Genomic DNA, 26,803 nt, shown 5'->3' with positions numbered 1-26,803 from the left:
TTGTATAGTCAGTGTGGTTCCAAGACTTCACCCATGCAATTGTAGTTGTCTGCGGTCCTGATTTTAATGAGGTCCACTGTAGTTAATCCATATGGCATGCATGCATATGTCATGGCACGTGTATGTACCACTTAGACGAGTAGTTTCCTGGGGCCTAACAGAATCGATGGTAGTGTTCTGAGTTGTGGTACAGTTGTTATCATGGACTATTGATGACCATATTCCTCTTTGACCTTGCAGCATCAGCACTGTCAAGAGGAAGAGACAGGGACGAGCCAAGTGGTGACCCATCTGGCCACGGGACCTCAGTTTAAAAGACTACTGACAAGGAGGGACACAGTGGCCCAGAGGGCGAGGGGAGTGCCACGGCAGGGATCAGATCTGCATCATCGTCATCTTCGAATTCCTCCTCCAGTGGCCACTCCCTAGTGGTGGCGGACCCATTGAGGCGTGTCCCAATACCATCTTTGTCAGGCACCCCCCAATCTATAACTGCCCACGGTGTTGGTCCCCACCTGGTTGGCTGTGCCCACTCACCCAAGAGGGTGGGTGTCTCCTTTGCCGCAGGCACCTCTGCCCCAGCCCCTGTTACCCCTGCTGCCCTCAGTGAGGAGGCTATTGGCCTCCAGAGAAGTATCTCTGTGGGTCAGTCAGCCAGGGACTGACGACCCACCTGCAACTAACCAATGCTTTCCTAGAAGGCAATTATGGTGCAATGGCTGGCATACAGAGATCTTTTCATGCTCTCGCCTCCACACTGACAGCAGCCAATCACCTCCCCCACCTTCTGTTACTCTTCCACCTCCCGCTTTCTTCCAAGTCTAAATTTCCCCATCCCCTACCTATCCAAAGCACACAAACAGATTTGCAGACATCCACCTCAACAGACAAAAGGAGCACACACAAACACAAGCACCACAAGACACACCAGCATGCACACAAACAATATCCACCTACAGACACAACAGTCACAACGTCCCCCACCACCCACAGCATCACACAACATCAAACATACCTACAGACACCACGACAACAGTCACTGACACAGCCACCACACCCATCCTACCTGCAGACACCAAACCTGCAGACCCACAGACATCCACTACAAGCACATCATTTGCAGCCACCACAGCTACAGACACACATACATCCATCACATCCAGCATACCTTCAGCCACCACCCCAATAGGCAACCTCCCACCCACCCACCACGGCATCCTCCAGCACCTCCTCCCCCCTAAGCCCAAGACACATAAATACCTTCACTCACCCACCAAACAGTCACCCACCACACACAAGCAAACCTCACATAAACACACACCCATGACATGCACACCGACACATCAGTCAACCACTCCCTCAACCTCTAAATCCAACCCCTTTCCGATGACCGTCCCTGTGTGTCCAAAAAACTGTTCCTCTGTGAGCTTGACCTTACCCCTGTTCTCCCCAATCCGAGACCACACCCAGAAGGACCCTACTCAACTCCAAGTCCATCCCTTCCACCTCCAAGGCCTCCCCTGCCCCCTCCCAACCCCCCTGCAAGCATCCATACCCCTCCCCCACCAAGAAGAAGCCCGCCCCTCCAAACAAAAAATCCACCCATCCCAAGCTCAACCCCTCCCAAATCTGATCCTCCACCACCCTCCCCCAGATAATCCCTGGGGTGCCTGCTTGCTCCCTTGTTGCCCCTTCCTGTGAAGGTTCCCTGGCAGTTGGGAGCCAGGTTTATGCACAAAACTGTGCTGTATTTGATTTTTTTGGACTAGCCAGTGGCCTTTGGACTTGAAGAACTTTCTAAGTTAATACACCCAAACAGTTTGAGAGCAGTGCTGATATCCCCAGAGAGAAGGGTATATGTTGTGTGTATAGGTATGTGTGTGTAAATGCAATGTTGGTGTCAAAGCATTGTGAAGTATTTGGTAAGGTAAGTATTTCTTTCTGTGTTGTGCAATATGGCATGCATGGTGTTCGACTTGTCCCCCTGATATGGCTTCTGTATGTATCTGATGTGTGTCATCTTGAGTTTTGTTTGCACAGCCATGTGGTGTGTTCTGTTGTCCTTGCTGTGCTTGTATTTGCCTGAGCATGTGTCCATTTAGGTGTGTGTCTCTTGCAGCTAGTTCCTGTAGGGGTATGTACCATGCAATAGGAGTTGCATGTGCTTTGATGACTTGCCCTTCCCCATTGTCCATATGTGCATGACATTTGGGTTTAGTATTGTTTGTCCCTGAGTCCCATGTAGGGCAATTTCCTGTGCACATTCTGTTTGAGGGGCTGTTCGAGGGGATGTATGTCCAAGTGCAGTCCCCTTCCCTGAGTGTCCCAGATGCCCCCACCCATTTGTGCAGGTATAGTCGTCATGTTTTCTTTGTCTATTTGTGTCTTTGTTTAGTGCATGCCATTGTGCTTCCATTGTGATGTGATGTGTGTGTCCATTGCAGGGTTGTTTCATGGTGGTGTTGTTTGTGTTCCATGCCACTTCAATACATATGTGTGTTGTGTGTGTGTGAACAGTCCCTAGCCAGTGGTGTGACAATGTTGTGTAACCTTCACTGTCCCTGTGCCTGAGCTCTGTGGCCATGTGTATTTATATAGTGTTGAGGTGTAGTGTGTGTGTGCTGCCCAAAGGGGGCGTTTAGTGACTGTGTGTGTGTGACCGTGTTTATGTATATTTGTGGATGTGTGTGGTTTGGGATGTTTACCTGCTGCCCATGGCGTGCCCCTCTGTGTGTAAGCAGGCACAACATGCTGTTTTTAAGGTTGATGATACAGGTAGGTGTGTGTGTACTTACAGTTGTTGGCATCCACGGTGGTGTGGATTTCATTGTCTTTGGATAAGCAGTGGTATGACATTTGTGAAGGGCTCCATGGCAGCACCGGATATCTAAGTCTGCCTGCAGGTGAGTGTCTCCCTTTATACTGTCTGTTTCCACCTTCTGATATGTGGTGGTTGGTCTGCCATGGTCACAATTGCGGTGTGCAACCTCATGATGAGTCTGGCGGCAACTCAGGCTCCGCAGGCCTGTTAGTGCTTCCTCCTGACTCTGGCGGTCTCTCCTACCTGGCGGTGCTGGTGGACCTCTGGCAGTCTTCTGTTCGTGTGACTGCCATACTCATAATATGACCACCACATCAACGGCAGTCAGGCCACCGCCATAGCAGCCCAGGGACTGCCAAACTCATAATCAGGCCCTTACATTTGTAGATTTGTGAATTTCATTTTGTGGTACTTTCGTAGCACTATTGTCGTATTACTAAATGTACTACGGGGTGCAGTTTGTGAATAGACTCTATTATGTGTGGTTAGAGTTGGATGCAGTGAGTGGAGGAAGGGTACAGCAATTCCCTTAGATGCAGAGTTCAAGATTAGTACTTTAAGACAAGTATTTATAGATAATTTCAACAAAATGAACGTGAAAGGAAAAAAAATATCATCAAAATGCATACAATGCACTCCTTCATGAGTATGTTGCAAATGTGACATACAAGATGGAACGGGTAATGATTGAGTGCAATTTTTAGATGTAAAATAGTCCCTGATGGATTACAGTTTAAGCACCGAATATGAGGTTGAATGATACAATATGCAGCCACCAACATGAGGTAAGAAAGGCTGACTTTAAAAGGTCTAACAGACAGCTAAAGCTCTCTATAGCCTAACCTAAAAGGAGTGCAAATTATGTTCGGCTCCTAATCCGTGGTATTAGAAAAAAAGGATCCAAATTTCTTGTGTGGCCATTTTTTGCACTGGTGCTAGGATGCAAATAATCCTGTTAATCATAAGGCGCCTGTTCCTTGTAGAGAAGGGCCAGTTTTGCCTATTCACAATAAAGCAGGCCTGATGAAAAGTATATGGAGAATTACAAAAAATTATAGCAATCCTATTGCAAAGTACTGGTGCTGCCCGTCAGAATTATAGTAGCCTGGTGGGTAAATGTTACTACTAATGTTGGATTGCCTTGATGGGCTGCTGTTTTGCTTTCACTAATGACCGAGCTGATTAGTTTAAAGAGGACATTTATTATTACTTCACCACGAGGTTCCTGAGAAAGGAGATTAGTAGGTTGGAGGCACACGTTTCAAAAATAGTCACAGCAAATATATGTGATTATATTATAGCATAACTGCAAAGAAAAGAATAAAGTCAAAATTCATCACCGTAGGGCCTGTCACTGCTCTTCATCTTTCTTATGCCAGCAAGTTGATGACCCCTGTTCAACTGCGAGAAAGAGTTTTCCACCCTCATGGGATGTCAGGCATTTGACGTCCAATCCTGACTGAAGTTTCTGAAAATTCCCCTTGCTGCTGCCCAGGAACAGCTTTTATAGATTAAATAATCATGGGAAAAAGCCTCCTGAAAGGCCCTCTCCTCTCAGATGTGAATTATTAAAAAAATGCTGGCTACTGTAGGGCAGAGTTGGAAGAAACAATGTTGAAAGTTGGCCAAGATTTGAAGGCTCTCTCTCCCAAGGCCAAGTTCTTCCCTGCACTAAAGAAAAAACACAAAATATGCGCTTCCTTATCATGCTATTGTGTTCGGTAGGAGAAAATACGAAAAACACAAGCTTAGTTTACCATGTGGAAATACACAGCTCATCTGCAATATCTCAACTGCAATGTCTAACGCCACGTTAAAACCAATAGCAGCTAAACTGAATACAAAATGTAATGTCTAATGCCACGATAAAGCCAAAAGGCAGCTAAACTGAATACAAAATGTAATCTGCAACTGGTGAACATTGAACAACTAATATGCACAGTGGTGAAACACAAAGTCAGTGGTCAAACATACTTATTTTCACTACAGCTGCTGAACTATGTATGATCATGCCATCGCCATAACCCTTAAGCCCCACACCTAGACCTTCCTTATGTTTGCCACCACAAACTGGAGCAGCCCACCTTCACCATGGCGAGTTCCCACAGTAATTTTCCATTTTATGCACAACTTATTTTTTGTGTGGGAAAAGATTACAATGTGTGTGGTTTATTAAGGTAGTGATTTTGAAGCAATGGAGTTTGAAGGAAGGAATGGCCTACAGTAATATGATTTTTTTAGGATGGATAAAATTCCTCTTCATGACTCTTTAAAGCGTGTATCCCTGCCTCACGTTTGTCAAAGCAAGTTGAATGTTTTTTAACCCCCCACCTCAGTACACAGGATGATCAAGCATGTGCTCGATTTAATTTCGAGACACAGACGGAGACCCAGAAAAAGGCTCTGTGGTCTGGAGGGGCACTCTATAAGAACCCTCCGTTTACCGAACATGGCTACTGTTTAAAACATTAGGCTGTATAGGACTGACATTGGTAACAGTGGTACTCTTCATATTTCATGGCAGGCCTTTATCTGTTCGTACTAAGAATAGTCACACACTGGCTTCTACTACCTTTAATATAATGGTCTGCCAGACCCTTGAAACTGGGTCCTTCAACCTTCCATGTGGGACAAACATGTATTTGTGCCCCTCTCTTTGTACAGAGGATGCATGTATGCAGTGTATATGAGACACGTGGCCACAGTCACTGAAATCCGTTTCTATTTGCTACATGCAAGTGGTGCCTAAGATGGAGAATTAGAGAGAGGTCAGAAAGCAGATGTGAACTGCAGGACTTTTCCAGTACAACCCAGGGATTCTTTGCCTGTGGCCAGACTTTCTGGTGTAGTGGAAAGATAAGAGGCCCCTTTGAAATTGCATAGTTTCCCCATGCCTTTGCTTGGCCCATTGTTCTCTGTGTGTACTACTCCCTACAGCGTGATAGGTAGTCAAGTGGGGCCGTCTCCCTAACTTTTGTACCGTTGTTTTGGGTTTCTCCTGCTTCTAGATTCTCAACTCCCTCACTCAATGTCTTGCTATCACCTTGTAAGAAAGACCTTTGCTGCACCAGTCACAGTGGACATGCAAAAGGTGATAACTGCTCAGAACTGGTCTCAGGGCTAACTGCTGAAATACGTAACTTGTATCTGTTAATTATGAAGATGGGGTAGAAACTTCCAGCCAGTATGCTAAGATTTGGCAACAGAATTTGAAGTCGCCACACCAATGGCAACCAAGAAACTCTGTTATACGCCACTCTATTCTGTTAGGCACCACTTGCATGTAGCAAATAGAAACGGATTTCAGTTACATTCCAGGACCGGGGTATCCACCGTCAATTCTGCCCGCCAAGTTTGGGACCGAAAACCTAGGAAACTTTGACAAGATTGCCAGAAGGGGCTACCTATACCTGCTAAGTGGGCAGGGGCTGACTGACTGCTCAGGTGGGGCACTTGAGATGAACTTGTATGAGGAGGACGATAGGCAGGAGAGGGTACAGAAGGAGATGAGACAATATGAGCTGAAAAACCCCACTGGCACCTCAGAGAAGGACTACACTGTTTTGCTAGGGTAAGGCCCAGAAATCTCAAGTGTAAGAGGAACCATGTACCCCATCGATCATGAGCAGTGTAGAGCTCCTATCAAATTGAGTTCAATTTCAGATCTAAGACCCAAGCTAAGTAGTGCTAATGAAGGATAGAAGGCAGTCTGCAAGACCAAAGCATACCTGTGGAGATTCACACTGACCAAGAGGCTTGCATCTCGAACACAGTACCCACCAAGACCACAAGGGGCTGGCACTTACCTTCTTTTGGGTACTGAGTTTTGTGTTAGGGGTGCAGAAATAATCCAAGCTGCAAGATTGCTTGATCCACAAGCACCACTTATCAACCACAGCCTCCTTGACTGCTATTGGCACTGCCTTGATTCACCTCATGCTGACAAAAAGATAAAACCTGTGCACTGCTGGCAGGGCCAGGGCAGGACATAGCACTTGCACTACATGGGCTTTGCAGTGCACACTATGTCAAGCAATGTGCCCATCCAGTAAAACATGAGCACTGCCTGCTCCGCCAACAGAATGAGACTCCCGAGAATGTACTGCACATAATGGGAAAACCAATAGGGGGAAACATGTTGTCCACTGACGGGGGAAAATATCCCACTATACTGGCTCACAACCTGGTCAGCATTCCCCAGATAATAGAACCATTCCAAGTCGGCCACAAAGACATGAACTATTAAAAAGAGTGTACCATAGGTGTTTGCCTCCTGGGGTATCGGAGGTTGTCACCACAGTAATTGCTAAAGGTTAGTATTATTTGGACATTCACTTGTTACCTGGTAATTGTTGTTTATTGTGATCTGCATCTCTTACTCCTCACCAGCTCCCCGAGAAAGCCTTGATGTGTTTGACCTTGCTGGTTCTCGGTTATGGGTTTAATAGTAAGGACAAGTCTCAGGTCACCAGTAGTAAAATATACTGATTGACACAACTTCAGCCTTGCAACACCTGACTGTGCTGAGACTCCAGAATTAGCTCCCCCAGCTATACTTTCCCTCTTTGCTTCATTCACAATTCATCTTGTATGGGTTATGCTTCAAACCTTCCAATGAAGAGATTTCTGTCACACTAATAAATAGAATATATCAGAGCAAATACCTGCACAAAAGCTTCCTGCAGTGAACAGCATGTGCACCAGGTAATCACTGAGTTGTTGTTCTGAGTTTATATTTTAGCCTTAAGAATTGTGAGAAAACGTTTTTCGTGATCTGAAAAAGAAAAAAATGGGTCATCAGAAACTGTACTAGAGTCAACCAACTAAGTTCAGACAGGGTTCCCAGAACTACTTCGTAGGCTCAAACAGGCACGGATAGATCCACTGGTATGGTTTGAACATGTGTCAACAGTGTTTCAGGCACTCTGTCAAAGATATTGGCTTTGTCAAGTTGGGCTAAACTGTAAAAATTATAGCTGAATGAAAGTTGAAGGGAGAGTAGCAAAGACAAGGAGAAAATTGCACAAATTGGGCTATGCCCTAACAGTGTAAGCATAGGATTCAGTGTTTAATTTGTGCTTGTTGTTTCCGGTGCAGAGCATCTGCACTTATTTTTCTGCCTCAAGCATTTACTGCGAGCAAAAGATACATAGGAAAGACGGAGTAAGAGAAAAAAAGAAACAGCGTCACAAAGGGAGAAAGCAGAAAGCTGACACATTGAACTGAAGGGGCAGAGAGGGGTTGTAAATGGATTGAAGAGGCCCAAGATGGCTTCAGGATTACGCTGCCTCAGTATTCCGTGTTCGCACATGTATTTGCAGCAGCCGCGTGTTTAAGAGGAGGACACCGGCACGTTTTCGGCACGTTTTTATTTATAAATTAAGCACTGATAGCAATCACCATACTATTCCAACATGGCAGTGAACATATAAGCGGAATGCTGAGAAGCCTTTGCAGTTTGAATGCTTAGGAAATAAATCGTTGCCGCTTTAATTTAAAAAAATGGGGAACAACATATGTAAGCAGTTTTGTGGACCTTTTTTTGGCCAGATATTGTTGTGTTAAAGCTGGGCAAATCTCAAGCAGGCAATGTTGAAGGTGCAGAAAAGAAGTAGGTGTGAACAACTTTTAGGCCTGTATTAACACTTGGGACGCTCATTTAACTGGGAAAAATGGGTAGGTAATAAAATGTAGCAACACTGTATGCAAATAAACAATGTAATCCTAAAACAATTACAGTAACACTAAGGCCCATATTTATACTTTTTGACGCTAAACTGCGCTAACGCAGTTTAGCGTCAAAAAATTTAGCGCCGTCTAACGCCATTCTGAAGCGCCATGCGGGCGCCGTATTTATGGAATGGCGTTAGCCGGCGCTAGCAGACCGGCGCTGCCTGGTGTGCGTGGAAAAAAACCACGTAGACCAGGCAGCGCCGGCGTAGGGGGAAAATGGCGTTAGGGCGTCTTAAAATGGGGCAAGTCAGGTTGAGGCAAAAAAATCGCCTCAACCCGATTTGCGCCATTATTTTCGACGCCCAGACGCCATTTAAATGACTCCTGTCTTAGTAAAGACAGGAGTCATGCCCCCTTGCCCAATGGCCATGCCCAGGGGACTTATGTCCCCTGGGCATGGTCATTGGGCATAGTGGCATGTAGGGGGGCACAAATAAGGCCCCCCTATGCCACCCAAAAAAAATTAAAAAATATAAAAAATTATACTTACCTGAACTTACCTGAATGTCCCTGGGGTGGGTCCCTCCATCCTTGGGTGTCCTCCTGGGGTGGGCAGGGGTGGCAGGGGGGGTCCCTGGGGGCAGGGGAGGGCACCTGTGGGCTCATTTTGAGCCCACAGGCCCCTTAACGCCTACCCTGACCCAGGCGTTAAATAGTGGCGCAAATGCGGGGTTTTTTGACCCGCCACCTCCCGGGCGTGATTTTTGCCCGGGAGTATAAATACGACGCATTTGCGTCGCCGTCATTTTTTTAGACGGGAACGCCTTCCTTGCATCTCATTAACGCAAGGAAGGCGTTCACGCAAAAAAATGACGCTATTTGCCCATACTTTGGCGCTAGACACGTCTAACGCCAAAGTATAAATATGGCGTTAGTTTTGTGCTGAATTTGCATTGAAAAAAACGACGCTAATTCGGCGCAAACGGAGTATAAATACGGGCCTTAGATTTTCCTACAGGGGAACTTCACTCAGCACCTGATTTGGGTATTGAACGGCTACAATACAAAATATCATCCACTTTTATTTTTTTCAATGCAACTTCTGCCACGTTTTGAAGCTTTAACAGCTGAAAGTTAAGACTTTGCATTCGCAGTTTTTCTCTATCATCATTCTCTGATGCATTTTAAGTGGCAAAGTGGCTACTTTTTCAATTATGTGGAATCATCCCAGTGCATGTACATAAAGAAACATGGGACCTGATTTATACGTTGGTGAATGGAGGTAAAGCCGTCGGAATAGCAGAATACTTTACACCTGCCATACCGAGGGTCCGCCTCTCGCCAAATTGAGAGAACTTTACCAGCACATTAGGTATCACTTAACATTTGCAAGAACTGCCATCATGGCGGTTCCTGTCAATGCATTAAATGTTTGACGGACAGCAGCATCAAAATGATGGTACCGTCCATCAAACTTCACAAAACGAGACTTTGGCCCTCATTCCAACCCTGGAGGTCTATGACTGCCAGGGTGGAGGGCAACGGCAGCACCGCCAACAGGCTGGCGGTGCTTCCAGGGCCATTCTGACCGCGGCGGTAAAGCCGCGGTCAGAAAAGGGGAACCGGCGGTTTCCCGCCGGTTTTCCCCTGGCCCAGGGAATCCTCCATGGCGGCGCTGCTTGCAGCGCCGCCATGGGGATTCCGACCTCCTTCCCGCCAGCCTGTTTCTGGCGGTTTACACCGCGAGAACCAGGATGGCGGGAACGGGTGTCGTGGGGCCCCTGGGGGCCCCTGCACTGCCCATGCCACTGGCTTGGGCAGTGCAGGGGCCCCCTAACAGGGCCCCATGAAGATTTTCACTGTCTGCTTTGCAGACTGTGAAAATCGCGACGGGTGCTACTGCACCTGTCGCACCCCTGCAACACCGCTGCCTCCATTCGGAGCCGGCTTCTATGTTGCAGGGGCTTTCCCGCTGGGCCGGCGGGCAGCCTTTTGGCGGTCGCCCGCCGGCCCAGTTTGAAAGCCAGAATGGCATCCGCGGTCTCCTGACCGCGGAGCGGCCATTTGGCGGTGACCACATGGTGGGCGGCGACCGCCGCCCGCCGCAGTCAGAATGACCGCCTTTGTTTTGGAAAATACTAGCCAACGACCCCCAAACCATGGATGTTGCCTTCAACTATGTGGTGGACATTTTGCAATGTTCACTGCCCCTTTCTGCCAGGTTTTACTGGTCGAATCACCAAACCTCCGACGACCTTACTTCACCAGGCCGTTGGATGAGTATGTTAAAGGCTGAGATGGAATAGTCTCATTCCGTGATATACTTAAGTATGCCAGTCTGAAAAACAGGGAGCAGACCTTCAGTTTTGTGGAGGAGGTATCTGCTGCGATGGAGTTCCTCTCCCAAATTCTGAATCAGCCTCAGACTAACAAGGGCTTCTGTTCCTTTTGAAATGTGTAAGAAAACAGCAAAGGGGGCGAAGGAAAGTCCTTGCCAAGTATTAACTTTCAGTCATTAAAGTCAGAAAAATGAAACAAAAGTTACATTGAGGAAACATGACCGGATCATTCTGGAATTTTTTATTGTGCGTCCGTTCTCCCAAATCTGTTAGGTTGAATTTACTCTTGAATGAAAATGTGTTTTGCCCCTCAAATGGGTCAACTTTTTGAATGTCCCATGTTAAAAACTCTTGATGCTTCAACAATGGCAAATTGATCGGTTAGGGCTGCTTCTTCTTATATACATTACCGAATAATGTTTAAAGCTGTAACTTTGTAAAATGAACATGGGTCAGACAAAGGCAGAGATCGAACCAGGAAATTAATCATGGAATCCTAGAAACAACACCAAGAGAAATAATAGCAAACCTTATCAGAGCAATAATCAAACACACAATGGCACCAGTGTACCAGAAACCCTTGAAATGAAAGAGCTTGCAGAGAGACAAATTAAAGGCAAACAGTAAAAGCCCTATACAAATTATTAATTGTAAGATAATTGTCAGATTCCACAGTAATTACAATACAGCAGGAGTTGAAAGAATAAATGGTCTCTGTCATTTAAACAGCATGGAATTTCATTTTCTATTCTTGCTCCAAGAAAGCTTTTACAGAAAAAGCTCCTTCCACTTCATGCTCACCCAGGCTTCACTTTCTCACATATGTATGCTATAAATCTATTTATAGGGAACATAGTATGGAAATATACATCTAGGTAAAAATATAATTAAGCCTGGCAGATTTACTTGTTTACATGTCAATACGGACAGAAAACGACCTATTTACTTTTCTTTCTTCATTTTTAAATATGGATATATACAGAAATGATGTTTATTTAGGTGATTTTAAATGCAATCATTGATGGATGTCAGGTCACTAGCTATGTAGATTGACAGGCAAGGAAGTGAAAACGGAGAACGTCATAAATAGAGAATGTTTCCTAATAAGACTTAAACAGCTGCAGATGTAACAAGGTTGATACTAAAATGTGCATGTTTGGCAGAGGCGGCACACGCTTTAGTAGAGGGAGAGGGGTGGGCGGGAAGCACAAATACAATCATTCTTTCACACACACACGCACATCCATTAACAACACTCGTAACATTCAAACATGCACGCACGCACCAAACATTCATTTTAAAAGATCACACACACACACACTCATTCTTTCACACACACACGCACATCCATTAACAACACTCACAACATTCAAACATGCATGCATGCTCCAAACATTCAATATAAAAGATAACACACACACACTCATTCTTTCACAGACGCACGCACATTCATTAACAACACTCATAACATTCAAACATGCATGCATGCACCAAACATTCATTTTAAAAGATCTCACACACACACACACACACACACTCATTTTTTCACACACACACGCACTCACCCACATCCATTAACAACACTCATGGCATTCAAACATCCGCGCACGCACTAAACATTCATTTTAAAAGATCACACACACACACACACACACACACACTTACCTTCCGCCTCGGAGGACCAAGGAGGGTTGGGACTGCTGCCTTCCCTTATTGGCTGACCTTAGGTCAGCCAATTAAGGGAAGGCAGCAGTCCCAGCCTTGTCACAGAGTGGGATGGGTCAGTGAGACTGCAGACCCCACCCCACTCTGTGATGAAGTGTCACTGACTGGCACTTGCCCTGGGAGCTTCAGGGCTTAAACCTGAAGCGTCCAGGTCGAAGTCAATCGGTGACGCTTTCCTCGTCACCCAGGGGAGGGCCTCAAGGCACATTTGCTGAGCTGAGGAGGTCATGCCCATAGGAACTGTGACCTCCTCAGACCAGCAAAGTTCAGCTCAGGCAGCCAGGAGTCTGCGCAATTCGTGCATGTCTGCTCCTGGCTGCCTGACCTGAACATGAAGAGTGTCTGTCAGGCTGACCTTTGTTCAGTCTGACAGACACTCTTGATGAGGGGCAAAAGGTGGGGGGCGTGGTCCCTCCACCCTAAAGGACGGGCCGCGTCTGATCTTTGGGTATTCATATTGTTGAAACCAGTCTGGCATTCAAGTATGAGTGTACATTTATTTGTTAAATAAAGGTAGACAAGTACAAGTTACAGCTTTATCCTTCCACAAAACAAAAAATAAATATTGATAAACAGAGATAAAGTTATGAAAAATATAAATGCAGATGTACTGTAGTAATAAATAAATACCATAACACCAGCAGCCATACATATAATACATAAACAGAAGGTTTGTGATTGCACATATGGCACTGCACAGTAGTTTTTCTATGCCACATTAGCACACTGGTATACGACAGTTACAGCAATCTCAATTACCTCAGGGGTAAGGGATGGGGGTTGACTTGGCACCTGGTATCTCTAATAGGACAGTCACATCACACTTATCAACGTAGGGAAGAAGATGCGGTGCTGAGACTGCAGCATCCAGATGGATGGAAGCTAGCAGTGGGACAACGCATACTAAGGAGTTATGGTACTATAATATTGACTTTTAAATACTGATCAGCAACAACGTTGATTGAACAATTTTGTGAGTCGATGTGAAGTTAGTATAGTAAATACACACTCCCTTGTGTATGCTTACAATAATTATATTGTGCGAATCTGTATCCTGCTATGTTTGAATTTACTATTTTGACAAGGAACCCTATGGAGTGTGGTGGGTGTGATACTGCTGTCTAAGAATATTGTCTAACGTAACTATCAAGCAGGGCCGGCTTTAGCACTAGCAGCGCCCTGTGCAACAGACTTTTTTGGCGCCCTCACAGCCCATGACCACCTCCTCGGATTCCCTACCTACCACACGGAAAATGTACCCCTCATCTCCCTATAGCCCCCCTTTCACATGCATTCATTTGTTTTAAAGCGCTTGTGAAGGCTGGCTTTACTAATCCACTCAGCTATCCATATAATATAGTTCTGTTCTTTGCAGCAGGCATAGTAACCCTCTACGCTACTTTATGGTGAGCCAAAGCTGCTGCTAGACAAAACTCACCTCTCTCTCCCTAGCAGGAACATTAATCACAAGAGGTATCCTGACATTTTATTTGCTTCCTGAAGGCCGGCCGCACAAGGAACTTTTCAGCAGGTGCTTTTAAATCGCAAGTTTCTAAGTTATTGCTAAACACAGCGCCCCCCAATTCAGGCCAAACCCCGGTGGGGATGCACTGCTCGCACCGCCCTAAAGCCGGTCCTGCTATCGAGTCCCAAATATCATTTACATAAATATTACCTATTTGGAGTTAATAATTGACCATCTATACACAAGAGGATGATATTGTTTAAAGTTAAGGCGCAGTATTTACCTGACGAAATTAGAGCCTATAATACTCTGACATACAACAAATGGGATAAGCAAACCAAGGAGCACCACACCACATTCTTTCAGGAAGCCAGTGAAATAGACTGCCACAGCAGGAAACAAAGCAAATACAACATAGAACGACCACACTGTGGGTGTCTCACTCCATCTCAGCTTGTAACAACAGTGGTGTTTCAAGGCTTTGTGACAGGCACGTCAGTGGTTTGAATATGAAGAAGCTGTCCGAAACTTCATAGCAGAAAATGCCTGTGCCCTGATTAAAGTCAATCACTGAAACGTCAGGGACAGTGGTGTTAGAATATCATTGCTTTTACATAACCTGTGAAGAAAGGTTATGCACTGAAAGCTTGTCGTAAAAGCTTCACTCCCAGCTGCAAATTGCCTTTGCATTGCTTTTTATGTGTTCTGCCACCTTCTTTGGTATTTCCTCGAAGACAAAGAAAATGCAAGACAATAAGCAGGGCAACCATAATGTTTACTTTATGGTCTGACAAGCTCCAAAAAGACTTAACACCACCAAAGCTGACAGAGGTGAACCAAAAGGTTGTAATTATGGTACAATCTGTGTGATGCCGTCCACATAGGCAAATTAAGTCCCACGTGACCCTCATACAGATATGGCTGGCAGGTGGAAAGAGCTCCACCTGCCCAATGTGCCACAATTGTGCGAGAACCCTAGCATACCAAAATAAATCCTTCTCTGGTTAAACCCACAAATGCAGATACGTACTCTGCATTGGAAAATGCTAGAAGGTAAGGCTATTGCAAAATAACCACCGAACTACACAACGTAATGCCGTATGATATTACATAACACAGGTGGTATTGTGGTGAACTCCCATAAAGCTAAAGAAAAACTCTGACATCTTCATATCTATATTAGGACATCTGCAATCCTCAGCTGGAGGGGATAAAGCAAATCATCTTCTGTTCACTGAAGCTTTCAGGAGATCAAAGATCAATACCCATTGGGTGGTGTGGCAGGTATGGTTTAACAACGTGGTTCTGGTAGATGCCTGGCAAGTATATGTGAGTTTCCTATACCACACCGTGCCCTCGGCTAGATTGAGAAACCATTTCTATGCAATATACAGTGTACATACCCCTGCATTAAGATACTTAGGAGCATATTGGAAAGCCCCTAGTGCCACCTTTTGTGGCTCTCCAGAGGTGCTAAGCAGTCCCAAAAACTAATGCTACCCCAGGGGTGACGTTAGCATGGCATGAGGAGGAATCATTTTATTCCTCCTTGTTGTTTGATTTTTCTATGTGTGTTACATTCTGCAGCACACATAGAAGAAGCAAAATACCATGGAAGATTGCTTACGTGCAGAAAGGGACACCTTTTGCATTTTGCAGCACACATAGAAGTGCCGAATTCACCATTATAGGTTGTTTATGTGCAGGAAGGGACACCTTCCTGCACATAAACAATCTATTCCACAACGCAGAGACCCTTGCACTATGGTACAAGGATGCCTGCGTTGGTGCTAGGCAGCTTAATTCAGCACAGGGATACACGCAGGGGTGCGCCGTATTCCACTAAATACGGCGCACCCCTGCATTTCAAAAGTGGCGCACTGCGGCACTGCTATTTTTGGCGTAGCACCGTGCTGCACCACTTTAGCATAATTCTGGGTCCTAGGATGAGCCCACAGCGGTCAGTGTCCTGTTCTCTCTATAAGGTTCCCCAAGTCGGTGACATCCATTTGTTTTTCCTTTGCCTCATGTTAACGGATTGTTGGAAATCAATGGGTAGCACAACTAGTGATTTTCTTGGTACCTAGTTGGAGGTGAATATTCTTACAGTATTTTCTTTGCTGCCGTTGTTAATTAGCACTTGATGACACCTAGCACCGTTTGATATTTTTCCTGGTTCTTTTGGCATAAGCTCCGGGTTTTGTTATGGTGCTAGAGGTGTCTGAAACTCTGTATTATTATTGGATGCTAAGTGCTGTGTGGCGGTTTAGGGGGTCGTGCACACTTCAGGAGTGGCACTAACACTAAGTGGTTTATGTATTATTTGATAATATAATGTTATAACAATAACCTTCAAAGGGAACTTTTAGAAAACATCTAAAGACAGAATATATGACATGTACAAGTTGAGCTATATTCAAAAATCATTTCGCTAAAACTGGATTTATGTCTGTTGGTACTGTTTTTTTAGTGTTCCAGAAATAAGACCAAGATGTTGCAGAACCACATTTTCTTGGCTGGGTACCGTCTGCAAGATGTTAGTGACACATATGGGGACAAAAACAACAAAAGACCTGACTCAAAGACTGGATTGCAAACAAAAAAAAAAACAGAGTCTGAGTCACAACATTATCTTCAGTACGTTAAGGCTCTAATGACAAATTAGCGGTTATATTCTGATCTGTATCCGAAAAAACAGGTTTGCATAGGAACTGAGTTTTGAGCAGTACCATAATTATCAGACCTCAGCTGTTTTCCAGTGAAATCTTTCATCATGTCAAACTGCCCCTGTTAATCGGGTCAAAAGGCTGTCCACAATATCAATGCTAACATCTCTTCCTGTTCCTCCTTTCCAGTTTGCAATAGGAGGTTTGCACTCTACCACTAAATATTTCACATTGGGGTGATTTATTTCCTAGCAGGCCTATTCCCAAAATGCCTTTTTAGTACGTTTAGTAGTACTCCAATAGTGCTACTCACATACCACAAAATGCTATTCACACGCTTGCATGTGGAGGTCTACGACTCCATCTCTCCTATCTTTTCTGTGTGGACATCTCGGCCCCTACTGCGGAGATCTCTGTACACCGATGCCTACGTTTTAGAAATGAATGTGGGAGGGACAGGAGGAGTGGGTGGAGAACGAAGAATATTTACTTCTAAATAGGAGGGTTTGGAAAGGAGATAGGAGGAGAGGTTAAGAGGGGGCTAGGGAAGGGTTTAGTGAGGCACATGCACCCACCCACAAAAGAGTAAGATCATCTCTATTCACAAAGTGCACTTTTAAATTTACTACAGCCAAAAAGGCAAACGACCCAAAACTGTAAATGTACTCCAGTTCAGACCTGGAGTAGGCCCAGCACCATCTATGGACACTCAGAGGTAGCGGTAAACAACATCTCATTGAACATAATGAAATTAGGGACTTAGGATAAAACCCCGTAGCATGCAAAGTAAAAAAAAAAAAATGTATTTAAACGTTAAAAATATATATATATATATATACATATATATATATATATATATATAAACACATATACATGTCATTTAATGTTCAAAACGTAAACAGAAATTATACATACATATTGTTTCATTATGCAATATTTAATAACATGTTTTAAATTAAAAAATATATGTAACTTCATTAATTAGAAATTTTAAATAATTGTATACATCACCTATACTATACACCAAATGTATTTAAATATTTTACTATAGGTTGGTCTTATTTTTTTAAATACAGGTTTAAAATATGTTAATTTAATATACTTAAATTGATTAAATGTTTAATTTAAAATGTATTACTAGTGCTGTAGCATTTTATCAATACATTCTATAGTTAAAACACACAAATAAAACTAATTTCCATTAACATTTAAAATACAAATATTTTAAATATTTGTTTAACTTGAATACATTTTCACCTTATTTGTGCCATAGGTGATCTCTGCCCCAATTGCGACGGACTACACCAAGTGTGTAGGACATATAATAGAGTTGTAAAGTCACCACAAGAATAAGCTTTATGGTTGTGTATGATATTTTTACTTACTCCACCCCCGTTTATGGAATGGGGACATTTGAATATACACTTTGCAGAAATGGTGAATAGGTTAAAGTAATAAAAGTACTACAGTGTAACAGTAACTTTGCACATGTAGCTTTATTCACATTTCAATTTACCTTTGTAAGTAGGCTACGAGGTGAGCGCCCCATTTTCACTTATTAGTGACTTTCGTGTAACTTCGTTCTGAAATTCAGGGATTAAATCACTCTAAGCCCCTCATTAGAAGTTAGAGGCTATATTCTAATTCCTGTGCAAACTCTTAATTGCACAGGCATTGGAATAACGAGTTATGTGACAATGACCTCCCCTGAGAGATACCAGTAGGTTAAATCTTCTGCACCGTATTGAGGGAAAGGCCTGGAACAAAAAGGCAAAACATGCAGAATTCGGTGTGTTAAAAACGATTTTGTTAGTTATGCCTCATGTTGTCTCTGAAAACATGGAATAGGAGATATTTACCACATGGGTATACCCTACTATCGTTTGATGACATTTACCAAGTATGTTAAACACCTCACCCTATTCCATCCAACTTCTAATGAAGGCATGGGCACCAGCTCCTGTTGGGTACTGGGGCTCAGGTCCCAGCAATTCATTCAGCTGAAGGATTCAGCTTTTAGAGGGACAGCAGGGGTGAAGCTTATGGGGCCGCCCCTGCAGCACATACATCATCATGTCACACACTTGCTGCAGGTGGGTTACTTGAAAGCGCAGCAAATTTGGCTCTATGATTGTTAAGGAGGGGCATGGAGCACAGTGGAAAAGCGTGTTAGCTGAAGAGGGAGGGAGCAGAGATGGCAGTGAGTGAGTAGAATGACGAGTGTGTGTGTGCGAAGCAGTCAGGAGCAATGAAATTATTGGCATTATCCAATATTACATTTTATACTGTATATGTACCACAAAATGGTGAAACCGCATCCCTCCCTTCTCACCTGTAATTTGTTCCAATTTATATTCGAAATTAGTTTTGCGACCAGAGGCCCACCAATATTTTTGTGAACTTGGTTCCACTGAATGAGAGCCAAGGAGTCTGTTTCCGTGGAGTATGGTAACTTTTAATAGGTAACATAAATTCCTCCATAAGAGAAATGTTCCCACTAGAGAAATTACCACTGCGTGGCTATGGCATGGGAATAAAGATTAAAACTGTCTGCTCGCTGAAAATGCGCCAAAAAAAGTAGTAAACTAAATAAATTGGACGTTGCTGCCATCTATTGACTAGTTGCTTAAGGCTTAGGGAAAGGGTGTTAAATAAATTTCGAAACGAAGAATTGTAGTTCACATAAGGTTTTTTATTTATTTGAAATACATTGTATTTTAAATACGGGATGCCGCAATCATCGTTCTACAAAAGCAATTTCTTGGTAGCGTGATGCTTGGAGTATACATGAATAAATATGCAGGGGGGAAATATGGCTGCTTTTAAATCTTATAATAATGACTTTGAATTGAGTAAGGTAAAATCCTTAAACTAGGTTTTGACTCGGGTTCTTAGTAGCCTAGGTTAGGTGTTACAGTTGCTTTGGGTGACTCTCAAAGAGCTAACGTTTAGGAGTTCAGGAAAAACTATGATCAGAGAGTGGGTGTTATGTTTCAATAGTAAAACAGATTATGAGAGTTTATATGCCTGGAGAATTTGTCACTGAATATTTTGCCAGTTTTTGCATGTTCCATTTAAAATATACATTTTCTCACTAAGGGGCATATTTATACTCTGCGCAGCATTTGAGTAATTTTTTTTTAACCAAAGGCGGCGCAAACTTAAGTCCATATATATATATTGAGCTAGACCCATCTAGTGTCAAAATATTGGAGTTTGCACCATTTTTTGGATGCAGGAACCCACCTTCCGCCAATGAGAAGCAAGGTAGGCGTCCATATCCAAAAAATGACGCTATCCCCATAGCGCCATATTTATCCCCCCATGCTTAAATGAGACACGGGTGGGAGGCGGACCAAATAATGGAGCTAAGCTTGCTTAGCGCCATTATTTAACGCCTGGGTCAGGCCAGGAGTTAGGGGACCTGTGGACCCATTTCCATGATCAAACACCATGGAATGGGTCCCCAGGTGCCCAGCCCAAGCCCCAGGAATACCCCCGCCCACACCAGAGGGACACAGCAGGATGGGGATCCCATCGCAGGTAAGTAGGGTAAGTACAGGTAGGTATTTCTTGAAAAAAAAAATGTAAGTGCCATTGGGGGCCCTGAAATGGGGCCCCCTGCATGGCACTGGCGCAATGGCCATGCCTAGGGGACACTGGTCCCCTGTGCTGCCATTGGGGTGGTGGGCATGACTCATGACTTTTTTAAGACAGGAGTCTTGTTTTTGGATGGTTGTGCATCTAGAAATGACGCAAGGCTGGCTAGCGGGATTTTTTTGCTGCTAGCCAGACTAGCGTCATTTTCTGTCGCGCAACCTCCTTTTCCCATACCGACACCCCAACCCGGCTAGCGTCTTTTTTTTAACGCTATCCCAAGCTTAGCGCCAGCTTGCACCATTCCTTAAATATGGTGCCCGGCTGGCGCTGTAGATTGGCGCAAGCCGGTGCTAAACGTTTGGATTTAAAACAGCGTTAGCGCAGTTTTGCATCAAAAAGTATAAATATGCATCTAAATGCTTCCGGCTAAACGTTTCTCATTGAGAGCTTTCTCAGTTTCTCACTTTTCTTCTTAAATTTAAATTAAATACATTCTTGTCTCGCCCCTGCCTCAGTTTTTAAAGCAATTTTCATAGCAATATGTAAATCTCTGGATCCATCACGCCAAGTACCAGGAAAACATATTCTAAATGTATACCTGCGTGTGAATGTAAGGCTTTGTGCTGGCATCATAGACATCATAAAGCTGTTTATCAGAAACGTCAAGTTTCTTTCCATTAACTTTGCAGGTTATCTATTCCAGTCTTGCTACTCAAATATCTACATATGGATAATTATCTCAAGCAAAAAATATGCTGGGGACAGTCTTTCTTTACCATGCTCCTTTATTCTCTAATGCTTTGATTACTTAGTGTAACCCTCATTTAACCCCTTCTGTGCCGCGGACGTAGTGGTTACGTCCTGCGGCACAGTGCTGCTGTGCCGAGGACGTAACCACTACGTCCTCGGCACACAGCCCAGAGGGAGCGCTCTCGCTCCCTCTGTGTGCTTCCCCCCACCCCCCCAAAGTCAGGGATGGAAGGGGAAGCCCTTCCCCTTCCACCCCTGACCCCCCCAACCCCCCCTGTGACGTCAGCGCGCGAGCGCGCGCTGATTAGTCACAGGGTCTCCCCCATCGCGCTGGAAGCTCTGCTTCCAGCGCGATTGAAAAAGAAATGCTTTTGCATTTCTCTTTCAATCACTGGGGGAGGCCCCGAGAGGCTTCAAAAGGGAAGGAAATGTATTTCCTTCCCTTTGAAGTCTCTCACAGGTTTCAAAAGCCGGATTGCTTGCAATCCGGCTTTTGAAACCCCACTAGACACCAGGGATTTTTTTTTTCCTCAATGAAATTGGCAAAAGGGAGCGACCCCTTGGGCAAGGGTCGCTCCCAGGGGGGCATTTTTTTAGGAAGGCCTTTTCTGCCCCCCCTGGGGGCAGATTGGCCTATTATTAGGCCGATCTGCCCCCAGGGGGGGCAGAAACCTCTAGGCACCAGGGACCTTTTTTTTTTTTTTTTTTTTTTTTGTGATGTTTTCTTTTTTTGTAGGTGGGGAGCGACCCCTTAGGCAAGGGTCGCTCCCCTGGGGGGCAAATTATATTTAGGCCATTTCTGCCCCCCTTGGGGGCAGATTGGCCTATTTTGATGAGGCCAATCTGCCCCCAAGGGGGGCAGAAACCATTAGACACCAGGGAGTTTTTTTTGCGCGCGAATTTCACGCAACGGGAGCGACCCCTTGGGCAAGGGTCGCTCCCTGGGGGGGTGGGGGGTTATTTTAGGCCATTTCTGCCCCCCTGGGGGGTAGATCAGCCTATTTTGATTCGGCTGATCTGCCCCCAAGGGGGGCAGAAACCACTAGGCACCAGGGATTTTTTTGTTTTTTCGTTTTACAGATGGGGAGCGACCCCTTGGACAAGGGTCGCTCCCCTGGAGGGGCAAAATGTATTTAGGCCAGTTCTGCCCGCTTTGGGGGCAGATCGGCCGATTTTAGGTCAATCTGCCCCCAAGAAACCACTAGGCACCAGAGATCTTTTTTTTGCGCCGTCACGCAAGGGGAGCGACCTTGTAGGCAAGGGTCGCTCCCCGGGAGGGGTGGGGGGGACAAAATTATTTTAGGCCATCTCTGCCCCCCCTGGGGGCAGATCGGCCTATTGGTATTAGGCCGATCTACCCCCAGGGGGGGCAGAAACCTCTAGGCGCCAGGGCAAATGTTTTTTTTTTTGTTTGTTTGTTTTTTTAGAGATGGGGAGCGACCCATCAGACAAGGGTTGCTCCCCTGGGGGGCAAACTGTGTTTAGACCATTTCTGCCCCCCTTGGGGGCAGATTGGTCGATTTTATGTCAATCTGCCCCCAAGGGGTCAGAAACCACTAGGCACCGGGGATTTGTTTTTTGGCGCCAATGTCACGCAGGAGGAGCGACCCCGTAGGCAAGGGTCGCTCCTGGTGGGGGGGGTAGTGGTTGGGGGGGGAAAATTTATTTTAGGCCATTTCTGCCCCCCCTGGGGGCAGATCGGCCTATTATTAGGCCGATCTGCCCCCGGGGGGGGCAGAAACCTCTTGTTGCCAGGGCAAATTTTTATTTTATTATTTTATTTTTTGTTTGTTTGTTTTTTTAGAGATGGGGAGTGACCCATCAGACAAGGGTCGCTCCCCTGGGGGGCAAACTGTATTTAGAGCATTTCTGCCCCCCCTTGGGGGCAGATGGGTCGATTTTAGGTCAACCTGCCCGCAAGGGGGCAGAAACCACTAGGCACCGGGGATTTGTTTTTTTGGCGCCAATGTCACGCAGGGGGAGCGACCCCGTAGGCAAGGGTCGCTCCTGGTGGGGGGGTGGGGGTTGGGGATGCAAATTTATTTTAGGCCATTTCTGCCCCCCCTGGGGGAAGATCGGCCTATTATTAGGCCGATCTGCCCCCAGGGGGGGCAGAAACCTGTAGGCGCCAGGGCACATTTTTTTGTGTGTTTTTTTTTAGAGATGGGGAGCGACCCATCAGACAAGGGTTGCTCCCCTGGGGGGCAAACTGTATTTAGAGCATTTCTGCCCCCCTGGGGGCAGATTGGTCGATTTTATGTCAATCTGCCCCCAAGGGGGCAGAAACCACTAGGCACCGGGGATTTGTTTTTTGGCGCCAATGTCACGCAGGGGGAGCGACCCCGTAGGCAAGGGTCGCTCCTGGTGGGGGGGTGGGGGTTGGGGATGCAAATTTATTTTAGGCCATTTCTGCCCCCCCCTGGGGGAAGATCGGCCTATTATTAGGCCGATCTGCCCCCAGGGGGGGCAGAAACCTGTAGGCGCCAGGGCACATTTTTTTTGTGTGTTTTTTTTTAGAGATGGGGAGCGACCCATCAGACAAGGGTTGCTCCCCTGGGGGGCAAACTGTATTTAGAGCATTTCTGCCCCCCCCTGGGGGCAGATGGGTCGATTTTAGGTCAACCTGCCCGCAAGGGGGCAGAAACCACTAGGCACTGGGGATTTGTTTTTTGGCGCCAATGTCACGCAGGGGGAGCGACCCCGTAGGCAAGGGTCGCTCCCGGGGGGGGTGGAGGTTCGGGGGGCAAATTTATTTTAGGCCATTTCTGACCCCCCTGGGGGAAGATCGGCCTATTATTAGGCCGATCTGCCCCCAGGGGGGGCAGAAACCTGTAGGCGCCAGGACAAATTTGTTTTTTGTGTTTTTTTGTTTGTTTGTTTGTTTTTTTAGAGATGGGGAGCGACCCATCAGACAAGGGTCGCTCCCCTGGAGGGCAAAGTGTGTTTAGACCATTTCTCCCCCCCTTGGGGGCAGATTGGTCAATTTTAGGGCAATCTGCCCCCAAGGGGGCAGAAACCACTAGGCACCGGGGATTTGTTGTTTGACGCCAATGTCACGCAGGGGGAGCGACCCCGTAGGCAAGGGTCGCTCCTGGGCAGGGGGGGGGGGAAATTTATTTTAGGGCATTTCCCCTCCCCCCGGGGCCGGCTGAGCTAGAGGTCAAAATCCACAGGTAGGCACTTTGCAAAAAACACCTCTGTTTTTTGTGAAAAAATATGTTGTGTCCACGTTGTGTTTTGGGCCATTTCCTTTTGTGGGCGCTAGGCCTACCCACACAAGTGAGGTACCATTTTTATGGAGAGACTTAGGGGAACGCTGGGTGGAAGGAAATTTGTGGCTCCTCTCAGATTCCAGAACTTTCTGTCACCGAAATGAGAGGAAAAAGTGTTTTTGGGCCAAATTTTGATGTTTGCAAAGGATTCTGGGTAACAGAACCTAGTCAGAGCCCCGCAAATCACCCCATCTTGGATTCCCCTAGGTCTCTAGTTTTCAAAAATGCGCTGGTTTGCTAGGTTTCTCCAGGTGACGGCTGAGCTAGAGGCCAAAATCCACAGGTAAGCACTGTTTTCCATGAAAAAATTTGATGTGTCCACGTTGTGTTTTGGTCCGTTTCCTGTCGCGAGCGCTAGGCCTACCCACACAAGTGAGGTATCATTTTTATCGGGAGACGTGGGGAAATGCTGGGTGGAAGGAAATTTGTGGCTCCTCTCAGATTCCAGAACTTTCTGCCACAGAAATGTGAGGAACATGTGTTTTTTTAGCCAAATTTTGAGGTTTGCAAAGGATTCTGGGTAACAGAACCTGGTCCGAGCCACACAAGTCACCCCTCCTTGGATTCCCCTAGGTCTCTAGTTTTCAGAAATGCATAGGTTTGGTAGGTTTCCCTAGGTGGCGGCTGAGCTAGAGGCCAAAATCTACAGGTAGTCACTTTGCTAAAAACAGCTCTCTTTTCTGTGATATGTCCACGTTGTGTTTTGGGGCATATCCTGTCACGGGCGCTAGGCCTACCCACACAAGTGAGGTATCATTTTTATCGGGAGATGTGGGGGAACGCTGGGTGGATGGAAATTTGTAGCTCCTCTCAGATTCCAGAACTTTCTGCCACAGAAATGTGAGGGACATGTGTTTTTTTAGCCAAATTTTGAGGTTTGCAAAGGATTCTGGGTAACAGAACCTGGTCCGAGCCCCGCAAGTCACCCCTCCTTGGATTCCCCTAGGTCTCTAGTTTTCAGAAATGCACAGGTTTGGTAGGTTTCCCTAGGTACCGGCTGAGCTAGAGGCCAAAATCTACAGGTAGGCACTTCGCAAAAAACACCTCTGTTTTTTTCCAAATTTTAGGATGTGTCCACGTTGGGCTTTGGGGTGTTTCCTGTCGCCGGCGCTAGGCCTACCCACGCAAGTGAGGTATCATTTTTATCGGGAGACTTGGGGGAACGCTGGGTGGAAGGAAATTTGTAGCTCCTCTCAGATTCCAGAACTTTCTGCCACAGAAATGTGAGGGACATGTGTTTTTTTAGCCAAATTTTGAGGTTTGCAAAGGATTCTGGGTAACAGAACCTGGTCCGAGCCCCGCAAGTCACCCCTCCTTGGATTCCCCTAGGTCTCTAGTTTTCAGAAATGCATAGGTTTGGTAGGTTTCCCTAGGTGGCGGCTGAGCTAGAGGCCAAAATCTACAGGTAGTCACTTTGCTAAAAACAGCTCTGTTTTCTGTGATATGTCCACGTTGTGTTTTGGGGCATATCCTGTCGCGGGCGCTAGGCCTACCCACACAAGTGAGGTATCATTTTTATCGGGAGACGTGGGGGAACGCTGGGTGGAAGGAAATTTGTGGCTCCTCTCAGATTCCAGAACTTTCTGCCACAGAAATGTGTGGAACATGTGTTTTTTTAGCCAAATTTTGAGGTTTGCAAAGGATTCTGGGTAACAGAACCTGGTCCGAGCCACACAAGTCACCCCTCCTTGGATTCCCCTAGGTCTCTAGTTTTCAGAAATGCATAGGTTTGGTAGGTTTCCCTAGGTGGCGGCTGAGCTAGAGGCCAAAATCTACAGGTAGTCACTTTGCTAAAAACAGCTCTGTTTTCTGTGATATGTCCACGTTGTGTTTTGGGGCATATCCTGTCGCGGGCGCTAGGCCTACCCACACAAGTGAGGTATCATTTTTATCGGGAGACGTGGGGGAACGCTGGGTGGAAGGAAATTTGTGGCTCCTCTCAGATTCCAGAACTTTCTGCCACAGAAATGTGAGGAACATGTGTTTTTTTAGCCAAATTTTGAGGTTTGCAAAGGATTCTGGGTACCAGAACCTGGTCCGAGCCACACAAGTCACCCCTCCTTGGATTCCCCTAGGTCTCTAGTTTTCAGAAATGCATAGGTTTGGTAGGTTTCCCTAGGTGGCGGCTGAGCTAGAGGCCAAAATCTACAGGTAGTCACTTTGCTAAAAACAGCTCTGTTTTCTGTGATATGTCCACGTTGTGTTTTGGGGCATATCCTGTCGCGGGCGCTAGGCCTACCCACACAAGTGAGGTATCATTTTTATCGGGAGACGTGGGGGAATGCTGGGTGGAAGGAAATTTGTGGCTCCTCTCAGATTCCAGAACTTCCTGCCACAGAAATGTGAGGAACATGTGTTTTTTTAGCCAAATTTTGAGGTTTGCAAAGGATTCTGGGTAACAGAACCTGGTCCGAGCCCCGCAAGTCACCCCTCCTTGGATCCCCCTAGGTCTCTAGTTTTCAGAAATGCACAGGTTTGGTAGGTTTCCCTAG

The 26,803-nt window shown here is 45.7% G+C and overlaps 1 pseudogene; it reads left to right on the top strand.

Annotated features, from left to right (window-relative positions):
* The first annotated feature begins 7,604 nt into the window (after positions 1–7,604).
* LOC138265075 (small ribosomal subunit protein uS14-like) lies at positions 7,605–7,781 on the top strand (annotated as a pseudogene).
* Positions 7,782–26,803: the final 19,022 nt, after the last annotated feature.

The sequence above is a fragment of the Pleurodeles waltl genome, chromosome 11 (assembly GCF_031143425.1).
Source record: "Pleurodeles waltl isolate 20211129_DDA chromosome 11, aPleWal1.hap1.20221129, whole genome shotgun sequence".
Lineage (NCBI taxonomy): Eukaryota > Metazoa > Chordata > Amphibia > Caudata > Salamandridae > Pleurodeles > Pleurodeles waltl.
Note: the sequence above shows the minus strand (reverse complement) of the source record. Positions and strands in the feature narration are given on the sequence as shown.